A 12,719-nucleotide genomic window follows, 5' to 3' on the forward strand; every position below is an offset into this window, starting at 1 on the left:
TCTCATCATGCCCCTGTGTCTCCCATCCTGCCCCCATGTCTTCCCTCCCATCATGCCCCCGTGTCGCCCATCCTGCCACTGTGTCTCCCATCATGCCAACGTGCTGCTTTCAATAAGAAAAAAAAAACTTTATCCTTATCTGACTGCGCTCCTGTGCCGATGCTCTCTCCATGCAGTTCAAACGCGCACCCCAGTAAGAACCACATCATTATATCTGCACTACAAGACCCAGCAATCCCTGGCAGCAGGACCCCATCATATCTGCACTACAAGACCCAGAAATCCCTGCCAGCAAGACTCCCCCATCATTATATCTGCACTACAAGACCCAGCAATCCCTGGCAGCAGGACCACATCATTATATCTGCAATACAAGACCCAGCTATCCCTGGCAGCAAGACTCCCATCATTATATCTGCACTACAAGACCCAGCAAACCCTGGCAGCAGGACCCCAATATATCTGCACTACAAGACCCATCAATCTCTGGCAGCAGGACCCCCATCATATCTGCACTACAAGACCCAGCAATCCCTGGCAGCAAGGCCCCCATTATTATATCTGCACTAAAAGACCCGGCAATCCCTGGCAGCAGGACCCCCATTACCATATCTGCATTACATGACCCAGCAATCCCTGGGAGCAGAACCCCCATCATTATATCTGCACTACAAGACCCAGCAAACTCTGGGAGCAGGACCCCTTCATTATAACTGCACTACATGACCCAGCAATCCCTGGCAGCAGGACCCCATCATTATATCTGCACTACATGACCCAGCAATCCCTGGGAGCAGGACCCCTTCAATATAACTGCACTACAAGTCCCAGCAATCCCTGGCAGCAGGAACCCATCATTATATCTCTACTACAAGACCCAGCAATCCCTGGCAGCAGGACCCCCATCATTATATTTGCACTACAAGACCCTGCAATCCCTGGCAGCAGGACCCCCATCATTATATGTGCACTACAAGACCCAGCAATCCCTGGCAGCAGGAACCCCATCAAATCTGCACTACAAGTCCCAGCAATTCCTGGCAGCAGGACCCCATCATTACATCTGCACTACAAGTCCCAGCAATCCCTGGCAGCAGGACCCCCATCATTATATGTGCACTACAAGACCCAGCAATCCCTGGGAGCATGAACCCCATCATTATATCTGCACTACAAGTCCCACAAATCCCTGGCAGCAGGACCCCCATCATTATATCTGCACTAAAAACCTAGCAATCCCTGGCAGTAAGACCATCATCATTATATCTGCACTACAAGACCCAGCAATCCCTGGCAGCAGGACCCCATCATTATATCTGCACTACAAGACCCAGCAAGACCCCCATCATTATATCTGCACTACAAGACCCAGCAATTCCTGGCAGCAGGACCCCATCTTTATATCTGCACTACATGACCCAGCAATCCTTGGCAGGAAGACCCCATCATTATAACTGCACTACAAGACCCAGCAATCCCTGGCAGCAGAACCCCAATCATATCTGCACTACAAGACCCAACCATCCCTGCCAGCAGGACCCACATCATTATATCTGCACTACAAGACCCAACCATCCCAGGCAGCAGGAACCCCATTATTATATCTGCGCTACAAGACCCAACAATCCCTGGGAGCAGGACCCCATCACTATACCTGCACTACAAGACCCAGCAATCCCTGGCAGCAAGACCCACATCATTTTATCTGCACAACAAGACCCAGTAATCACTGGCAGCAGGACTTCTATCATTATATATGCACTACAAGAACAATCAATCTCAGTTTGCAGGACCCCATCATTATATCTGCACTACAAGAACCAGCAATCCCTGGCAGCAGGACACCCATCAATATATCTGCACTACAAGAACCAGCAATGCCTGGGAGCAGGATCCCATCATTATATCTGCACTACAAGACCCAGCAATCCCTGGGAGCAGGACCCCCATCATTATATATGCACTACAAGAACCAGCAATCCCTGGCAGCAGAATCCCTATCATTACATGTGCACTACAAGAACCAGTAATCCCTGGGAGCACGACCCCATCATTATATCTGCACTACAAGACCCAGCAATCCCTGGGAGCAGGACCCCCATCATTATATATGCACTACAAGAACCAGCAATCCCTGGCAGCAGGACTTCTATCATTATATATGCACTACAAGAACAAACAATCTCAGGCAGCAGGACCCCATCATTACATCTGCACTACAAGACCCAGCAATCCCTGGCAGCAGGACACACATCAATATATCTGCACTACAAGAACCAGCAATCCCTGGGAGCAGGACCCCATCATTATATCTGCACTACAAGACCCAGCAATCCCTGGGAGCAGGACCCCATCATTATATATGCACTACAAGAACCAGCAAATCCCTGGCAGCAGGACACCCATCAATATATCTGCACTACAAGAACCAGCAATCCCTGGCAGCAAGACTCTTATTGTATATGCACTACAAGACCAGAAATCCCTGGCAGCGGGACCACATTATTATACCTGCACTACAAGACCCAGGAATCCCTCGGAGCAGGACCCCATTATTATACCTGCACTACAAGACCCAGAAATCCCTGGAAGCAGGACCCTATCATTATATCTGTGCTACAAGACCAAGCAATCCCTGGCAGCAGGACCCCCATCATTATATCTGCACTACAAGAACCAGCAATCCCTGGCAGCAGGACGCTGTCATCACTTCTATCATGGAAATGCCCCTCTGACAAATGTTCTCATCCATCTAATAAACTGTGTGAGGAGATGAGGTCCTGGTGATGGTCGGCCTGGAATCAGAGGATGTCACAAATCCCAGAACGCTGCCCCCTGTCAGTGGAAATGTGAGAAAATCCTATAATGACACCAAATGTTTGAAGCCTTTATCCTGAGCACTAGATGATATAGTTCAATGTATCTTTCTAGAGAGAATGAGAAGATAAAGGAAACTGTCAAAAAAGATGAAATGTGTAATAATGTCATATGATGAGAATTGGAAATAGGAAAAGCTCGGCCAAACCTCTGTATCCACCGGCTGTCATCTATTACCTGCAGAACCGCCAGGATATTATTTCCTTCCTCCCTATTTGTGCCTCCATCATTATCAGCTGCTTTATAAGGGGCAGATAGTGAGAGAAAATGTATTGGTTATTAGGCTGCATTGTGACATCATCACTTACCTTATATGGACGCGAGCAGTGATGTCACACAGGTGATGTCACAATGGAGCGGAACCTAGTAACCCTCCGTTCCGTCTCACTGGCTCAGACTTGGTATTTGTTTGTCTGCTGACTGCACTTACTTAGATCTTTTCCTTGTGAAATAGCGATTTACTTGTGAATTTCTTGTGGATTAGTGAAATATTTCTGTATTTGCGGATATTTCTGTATTACGGATTATTTCTGTAGTTTTTCCTGAAGATCACTGACTGAGGACTTCTCCATCTGGAGGTAAATCTATTGTGTGCTGTTATTTATCAAACTAGAAGCTTTTATCTCATTATTTTTTCATCTGTTCATGAAATTTGTAAGAAAAAACCTTTGTGTTTCTGACCATTTTCGGACACCTGTAGAGTTTTCATTTTTCGTGATTTGGGGCTGGTGATGGATTATTTTTTGCGCCCTGAGCTGATGTTTTCACTGATACCGTGATGGGGCAGACACGATGTTTTCATCGCCTCTTATTGAATATTATTGCAATATTGCAGCGGCCAAAAAAACCAAATTTTGCAGTTAGATTTTTTTTCTTGTTGCGCCGTTACAGGAGATTCACAATGACAGGTATGGGGGTCTTCTGCAGACCCCCGGCTATTATAGCAGCCAATAGGTGCCCCGCAATCACGTAACACGGGCGATGATGGGGGCGTCCAGCTATTTACATGGGGGGCGCTGATGTGCACCCAGTTATTTCCATGGGGAAGGGGGTGATAATGTGTAATATGTGTCCTCCGCTATTTACCGGGGGGATAATGAGGACTATATAAATATATAAACCCTCTACACTTGTGCAGCGCTCCGGAATTAAAGGGGTTGTTTGGTCTTGAGCTACAAGTCTACAGTCCCTCTATGATTCTCCGGCGGTGGGCGTCACCACAATAATGTGACTTGCATACATGAGGTCACGTGCAGACTAGATGGCTGCGGCCTGGACTAATGCAAGTGTATAGAGCAAGGTCAGATACAGTCTAGTCGGAATGTGGCAAATCGCAGACATGGAATCACATGACCCCCTGCTCCCGGCACCGGAGAATCGGCAGAGCGCACAGTGCGTGTGGTGTGAGCATTCATAAGTCTCCATCACATAGAGTGAATGCAAACTTCTAGCTTAAGGGCAGACAACCCATTTAATGGGGCTTTAAAGGGAACCTGTCACCTGATTCCTGCTGCACCAGTCACAGCCAGCATGAATCACAGCTGGCAGCACAATTGCAGGAAGGTATATTATTCTCTGAAACGCTCCAGCTAGCCAGGGACCAAAGCCGGAGACAGGACTAGTCCAGCACCGCACCTGGCCGGCTCTTCCCAGCACCACAGCAGGTGATTATCAGGTCTCTCCTTATGTACACGTGAGGGAGAGACCTGTCAATCACTGGCTGCAGAGCTGGAAGCAGACGGCCCAGTGCGGTGCTGGACTAGTCCTGTCTCCTGTGATGGTTCCGGCTCGCTATTCATACTACATAATGCTCCTTGCTGCAAGTCATGGTCCCGTGGCTCGGGAGCAGGAATCAGGAGACAGGTTCCCTTTATAAATCAGTAATAGTAATAATAATGGCAGCCGGCTCTCTACCTGTATGGGGCATGGCGCGCTGCACCAGGGATTATGGCACCATGTAATATGGCTCCAATGTTCTCTCATCCCCTTCAGATCTCCCTCCTGACTCTGTCTGGTCCAGGACCACAGAGGGGACGTCAGTCACCACCGACATAAGCTGAGAAGAGAACGTCAGCGTGTCCAGGACCCCGCAGAGCCGGACATCTTTAGAGTGAGTATAAAGGCGGAGGTGGCGGCTCCGGGGTCCTTCTTCTTACACTAATTAGATAAGTGGAGGAGGCCGGACCCCGGCTGTCGGCACCGACCACTGAGTTAGGCCAGGATTGCACCTGACAACCTGCCGCATTTAACCACTATCAATCGGCTACTTGTTGGCGGATTGTCGGGGGTCTGATGGCCATTAAGGCATTTCTTACTGCTGTAAAATACTGACCAAATACTGAGCGTGTGAACGTAGCCTAAAGCTGACGATTATTTGGTTTAGATCTGAAATAAACCTGTGTGAATTTCTAGGTTTGTGGTGATCGGGTATACCCAGGGGCAGCCTTGGTGGCAGGCACACTAGGCAGCTGCATTGGGCCCCCACTCACCCAGGGCCCCCAGCCAGTGGTGTGCTATAAATAGAGGCACGCCACGCAGCTGCTATGGGGCCCGTGAGTAAGAGGGACCCGGCCCCTTGCCCCCTTCCCCGCATTCAACTTATTGGCATCATAGACGCAGATACAGATGAAAGAAAGCAGTGATGGAGGAGAGACGTCACATGATGCTCCCTCTCCCATCATTCCCCTTCTGCTCCTTATATTACAGGTGGAATAACGCTCTACTGCCGGAAGGTTCTCACAGTTTTACTTGTGGAGCGTTGGAAGCTCCAAGTATAAACTTCGTTTTGGATTAGAAATCCCATTTCCATCGTGAATTCACCAGATATCACTAAGTATTCTGAGGAGATAAACATTTCCTGCCTAAAAATAAAGAATAAAATCTGACCGATCTATTGATCACTTTAGGGTTGATAAACGATTCCAGCGCCGAGATCCTGACGAGAAGATCCCTGTCTATTACTGAGATCCCAGCTGGATTCTGTAGCACTACTACTGACATCACATTTCTTGGATCAACTAGAAGAGTAAAGTAGATAAAGGGTAACGATACTTTTATGTAACATTGAAGAATAAGCTGCAATGTGTGTACATGATGAGAGGAATAGCGCTATTTCCGGCCATTATGGGGCTCGCATGGCATTTTGCATTGTTCTCCAGTTTTTATCCTACCGGCTCTATCTCTAATCTGCAGTTGGCTTTGATGCAATGTCTCCCATACACTAAGTATTTTAGCTCTTTCCTTGGGTAGCACAGAGGCTTGGATACTATTATATGTCAGTACTGAGCATTGTAGCTGTGAATCCAGATCTGATATTAGCTAATGCACCTGCTAGAATCCTGCAAGACAATGTTTCTGTGCTTCCTCCTGGCTGTGCTCCTCCTTTCCCTCCTAATTTGTGAAACGACTGTGCTGAGCAAGACGGACTTGTACCGTTTATTCAGAGTAAATGAGATCAGGAGACGGGGAGGGGAGGAATTGACCCATAGAAATAGATTAAAGCCGATTTCTCGGATATGATATGTTACAGTTTCTTATATTCCCTTATACTATTGGTTTATACAATTTGTTGCTGGCGCAGTTCCCATGTAAACACTTTCTTGATGTTTTGTGACTTCATCTTCTCATCCCGCCATACTACTTATGGTCACTACTTTTTGGCTTTTGAGGAGCGAGCTGTTGCTTGTGCTATAACTTTTATTTCCATGTGTGGATTATTTTGCAGGTCTTCTCGCCCACTGAGTGAGTTCTGCGTGTAGCGCTGCACTGTGAAATCCGCGACTATTGTGCGCCGGACGAGAACTTCTTTACTGAACACTTCTGAGGAGTGAGAAACCATGAGTTCTCGGGAATTGATGCAGCTGATCATGGACAACACTGCATGGATGAACCGGCCAGAAAATCAAAGTAAGTGAACCTTTACAATGTAAGGGGTGTGGGGGGATTATACCGGGGGTCTTTTTCACATTATCCCAGTAACACCGCTTTCCACTCTCTAGCTCTTTCCATAAGGGAAGTTAGAAATATTTCTGCCCGTATACTGGGTACAATGTTAGACGGGGAACGAAACTATTAACTCTGTGTATTGTAGTAGTGACGATCGGTGGGGTCCGGGCCCTCCGACCTGCACACATCGCTCACACCAGGGGCCCAAGTGCTTAGATTATACTTTGGAGTGTGCAGAGCGATGTTCCGGCCCAATAGAAAGCTATAGATAGATAGATAAATAAGGTAAATATATAAATAGACAGATGATAGATACATAGATACATTTGTACCTGTCATTTATGACATTTTCTGTAATTCTAATACATGGTTTTCTCTTTAGATCAGAGCCCTGTGGTTGGAAGACTCAGGTCTTCCCAGACAGGAGGAGGAAGGAGAGAAATGATGACGAGGCAGCGTACAGAAGATAACAGAGATCCTGTACCTGCTCCAGAGACAAGAAGAAGAGCTAGAGACCCATCCAGGCGCTCGGTGCCAGAGGAGACCAGACACAGGAGCCGCTCGCCACATAGGCCGCTCCCTGACCGTCCCAGATCTCCTGAGGCTTCACCACAGAGGACGCTCCCTGACCGACCAAGCTCTCCTGAGGCTTCACCATCGAGCACGTTCTCTGACCATCCCAGCACTGCTGAGGCTTCACCATCGAGCAGCAGTGATAACAGGATTGGTGGAAATGAAGCAGCAACCACCACCGCTGCCGATCCTCAGACAAGTTCTATTCCACCATCCGTCGGCATAGATGCCACGAATCAGGCCGTATTCGATTCAGATCCTGATATAACACAATGTAAGTGGAGTGTGGGGGGATTATACCGGTGGTCTTTTTGACTTGATCCCAGTAACACCGCTTTCCACTCTCTAGCTCTTTCCATAAGGGAAGTTAGAAATATTTCTGCCCGTATACTGGGCACAATGCTAGACCGGGAACTAAACTATTAACTCTGTGTATTGTAGTAGTGACGATCGGTGGGGTCCGGGCCCTCCGACCTGCACACATCGCTCACACCAGGGGCCAAAGTGCTTGGTTTATTCTTGGGTGTGTGTAGAGCGATGTACCAGCCCGATAGAAACATATAGATAGATAGTTAAGATAGTTAACAGATAGATACATTTGTACCTGTTATTTATGACATTTTCTGTAATTCTAACACATGGCTTTCTCTTTAGATCAGAGCCCTGTGGTTGGAAGACTCAGGTCTTCCCAGACAGGAGAAGAAAGGAGAGAAATGACGAGGAGGCAGCGTACAGAAGATGACAGAGATCTTGTACCTGCTCCAGAGAGAAGAACAACAGCTACAGACCCATCCAGGCGCTCAGTGCCAGAAGAGATCAGACACAGGAGCCGCTCGCCACATAGGCTGCTCCCTGACCGTCCCAGAGCTCCTGAGGTTTCATCACCGAGCATGCTCCCTGACAGTCCCAGCACTGCTGAGGCTTCACCACTGAGCACGCTCCCTAACCGTCCCAGGTTTCCTGAGGCTTCACCATCGACCATGCTCCCTGACTATCCCAGCTCTCCTGATGCTTCACCACCAAGTACTCTCCCTGACCATCCCAGCTCTCTTGAGGCTTCACCATCGAGCATGCTCCCTGATCGTCCCAGCTCTGCTGAGGCTTCACCACCGAGCACAGTCCCTGACAGTCCAAGTTCTGCTGAGGCTTCACCACCAAGCAGCAACGATAACAGGAGTGGTGGAAATGTAATGGCAACCACCAGCGGTGCCGATCTTCAACAAAGTTCTATTTCACCATCCATCGGCATAGATGCAGAGTATCAGGCCGGAACCGTTTTACATGTGGATACAAGACGACGAGTGGCTGCAATCCTGCGGAGGAGAAGAAGGCAGAGAGAAATGAGAAGGACACGGGAAATCCAACGCCTTCCTACCAGGAGCGCCACAGGCCAGGAGGAGATTCCTTGTGTCATCTGCCAATGTGATTATGAAATAGCTGAGCAGCTTATTGTGCTGCCCTGCGGACATCTTTATCATCAGATCTGCATTACAGAATGGCTCCATGAAAACCGCTCCTGTCCTATCTGCCGCCAAAACTGTTTCCAAGGGAACAGACATAGAAGAGCCTAAATCCCAACATGTGCTCGTGTGTCCATCCCCATCTTGTAAAGAGGACACTAACAACTAGAATTCCTTTTCTTACAACATAAAAACATTCTGTAAATAAAACCTTTTATTCTTTGATCTGAGAACTGATATGGCAGCCATCCATCTCCTGGCGGACATACCGGCCTTGGAAGCGGCTCCAGCACCAATCTGCTATGTACCGCACGGCCACGGAGGAGACCTTGTGTACCTACACGGGGCTCTGACCACCACCCAGCATCAACATGGCCGACTACACCCGAGCCGGAACCATAGGGACCGAAAACTTCCCCTATTATCCGATTCAGAATATAAAGTGCGAGAAAAGGAAACCAGATGAATCTAACTGAAATAAAAAATGATAAATAAATACACGAGATTTCCAATATTTTCTGACTATAATAAACAGTTTGGTGTCGTAGGATTGAGAACAGGGGTTCAATGGCGCAAAATGAGAGGGATCAGCGCTGTGCCAGCGGGAAGGAGGTAATGACTGACGACTTGAAGCTTTGGGTATAAATACATAATTGGGTTTATGGCCTCATACACATTAGATAAAAGTCATCCAAACCCGGCTCTCTCATAGAGAACACAGAAACGTTCCTGTATATGGGTTAGGGATCGGATTGATCTTTCAGCCTGATAGGGAGAGGATTAAATTAACCCTTCACGGTTGATGCAGTGAATTCCAAATTATTCCACTGAGTGTTGCTAGCAACTGGGAATGACCACACGGAGACGGGGGTCTCTGTATGGGAGGATCAAGACAGATCACTAGTCCCGTTTATTTTAGTCACTTCTTTTATAATATTTTTCTTAATTATGCAAAGTTCTCAACTACCAATGGCATCATGGTAATGCTTCACTTTGTAAGCCAATAATATTGCAAGAAAACCAGGAACTACTGTAGGGATTCGCTCTGGTAGGCAATAGCTGGGCGGCAGTAACGAGGCAACACACAGGCATAAAGTCCAATTTCAGTGGTTTTAATGTCACTCAGTAACCAGCAGTTTAACAAAACATAAGGGAAATAAAACTCATACTCCAGCTTGGAGAACCACTGGTCCCAGACTCACCCCTTGCACGGGACGGGCGTAACTAAGCGGCTGCCAGGTCCTGCGGCATCCGTCAGGTGCCATTCCCAGGGTTCTTCCGAGTCTTGCTGCGATAGTCCTGCAGCACGGGAATCCTATATACAAGTTCCAGTCTGAGTCCACACAAGTTCCTGTAGCTTCCAGAAACACACTCACACTGTGGCATTTACCAACCTCCATTACATAGGGCCTAACCCCTCCCACCAGTGAGGTACACATCACTTGGGCTGATCACGTGACCCTGACATCATCGCAGGTCCCGTCTTTAAGGAAAAACCCGACCAAACATTAATCTGCTAGGAGAAACATATCTTCCATCCAGTAAAACACCCTTTACTGTACCACACTACATATATGTCCGTATCCAAAGAGGATATAAAGTAGTATAATGGCATATTCTTCAGAGTAATACACCCCCGGGTCCCTTATCTTGCACCTGATGAGGAACAGCCTGGTTTTATGACAGCCTGAACTTTTACCCCAATTACAAACATTTATCTTAAAGCAACAAAAATGGAGAAACAAAACCTTCAGAGAATGGAGAAAATGAAACTTCAGCTCTGATTTTAGTTTTAACCCTTCACAATCCACCCTAGATAAATTTTTTAACATATGCAGCATCAGAGGTGCTATCCCAAGCAAAAAGCTTGAGGGGTACTGGTCATCACATGACTGATGCCCTGTTACCAGTCATGGCTGTCGCGGCGCACCCATCCCCCTGTATACTGCAATTCACGAATAACAATTTTTGATGACGGTGGTGGAGATCTTTTGAAACTAGCCATGTGCTTGGCTTCAACATCTTCATCAAGTAGCCTTTTGAGATCGGTGCAGAGAAGAGTAGGGGCAACAACGCCTTTGGTCTCATCATTAGCTGTCTTAGTGCAGAATTTCCTAATACATAAATACACCAAAAAACAAGTTTTAGTATCACATATACAACAAGGATACAGGCAGTAATATGCAACAAGCTTTGTAAGATCCCAGCTATCTAGCCCCCAATTCCCTAAAATCAATTGGCTGGATTGAGAAAGGAGAAGGTGTCTGACCACCAACTGTCCTTATTACAATCATTATCTATCATATTGATCTCTGAGTCTTTGAATATCTTGGAACTTTACCTTTTAACTTCTACCAATAATAATATGGAAAATGCGAAACACCAAAACATTATTCCGCCTTTATTTGTTATTGGCTTGTTGGGTTATGAGGAGAACTTGATAGGGACCGTCATACAAGGGTTCTAAGTCTGTGCTTCCTGACATGCCTTTTCACGACTACCAAATCACCTGGCTTCAGGTTATGACAGGTGTCGACTTCTGCTGAATCTGGAAGAGAAGAAGAAACTAGAGCATGGGTGTTAGCAAGATTTTTACTAAGCTGAATAACACATTGAACAGCAGTCAGTTTCTTCTGATAACTGCTGAGGCTGGAAATTTGCAACTGGGGGCCTAGCACCAAACAATATCTCATATGGGAACAGGCCATGTTTTGCAATAGGGGTAGTACGAATGTGGTATAGTACAATGGGTAGGAGCTCTGGCCATGAAGCCATAGTCTCCTGCATCATTTTGGTCAATTGTCCCTTCAGTGTGCCGTTTAGCCTCTCAACTTTCCCACTGGAATGTGGGTGGTACGGAGTATGGAGGGCTACAGTGGATCCAAGCATTGCCAGAACTTCTTGGTACACATGAGAAGAAAAGGCCGGACCTTGATCACTTTCAACAACTTCTGGAAACCCATTTCTGCATATGACTTCCATCACCAGTTTCTTCACTGTGGTTTTTGCGGTCATGTTGGTAACAGGGAATGCTTCCGGCCAACTGGAGAATATGTCAACAACCACCAAACAGTATTCATACCTTCCAGACTTAGGCAACGTGATATGGTCCACGTGGAGCCTTTGGAAAGGATAGTCAGGCTTAGCAGGATACTTCAGGGGTACACGTTGAAGTTGACCGGGATTACAAGTCTGACAGATATTACAGGCATGGTTGAGCGCTGTCAAAACTGTGGAAATTCCTGGGGCCCAGTAGAATTTTTGCACCAGGGCGAGGGCCTGATTCTTTCCTCGATATGTAGACCAATATGGCAATAGCAGGGTACAACCGCTTAGGGAGACACGAGTTGGTCCTTTTTCCAGAGACCATTATCCATATGTGGTGCCCCAAGAGTATGGCCGCCACAGTGACTTTGCCTTCCTCCAGAGAGGGTAATGCCAGGCTTGGAAGCAGTAAAGGGTCTCTCGCAGTTAACCTATGCATGCAACACAGTTCCCACTTCAGGCCAGCAGGGGGAACTCTGAACCGGAATTCAGGGGAGGAGTGCTCTCTGAGGGCCAGGAGGAAGGAGTGGGTAGTTAGTCTGAGGAGGGTGAAGTGTGCAGACGTGAGGAAGGAGCGCGGAGATTGAGCAAGGAAAGAAGGCTCATCTCCATCGAGAGCATGAACAGGAGCCTTGTCTCCACAGTTGTATGGATACTAATGGTCCTGCAACAGACACCAGAGGAGTAGGAGGCTGTAAATGCACTACTCCCATCTAAGACTCGGAGGCACAACAGCACGGAGTGAGCCAAGAGAGGAATAGCGGCTACAGCTGTCTGCCATATGAGGAGTGCTAGGAAGAGAATTAGGAGGAACTTCAG

General features: G+C 47.3%; 1 long non-coding RNA gene across 1 annotated transcript; it reads left to right on the forward strand.

Annotated features, from left to right (window-relative positions):
- Positions 1-4,874: 4,874 nt before the first annotated feature.
- On the forward strand, positions 4,875-7,668 carry LOC141051405 (uncharacterized). The gene is made up of 4 exons (XR_012220643.1): positions 4,875-4,987; positions 5,584-5,918; positions 6,602-6,783; positions 7,205-7,668. It is a non-coding gene; the product is annotated as an uncharacterized lncRNA (long non-coding RNA).
- The last annotated feature ends 5,051 nt before the right edge of the window (positions 7,669-12,719 follow it).

Source organism: Dendrobates tinctorius, unplaced genomic scaffold (genome assembly GCF_039654945.1).
Source record: "Dendrobates tinctorius isolate UK_male_01 unplaced genomic scaffold, ASM3965494v1 ptg000157l, whole genome shotgun sequence".
NCBI classification, from domain to species: Eukaryota; Metazoa; Chordata; class Amphibia; order Anura; family Dendrobatidae; genus Dendrobates; species Dendrobates tinctorius.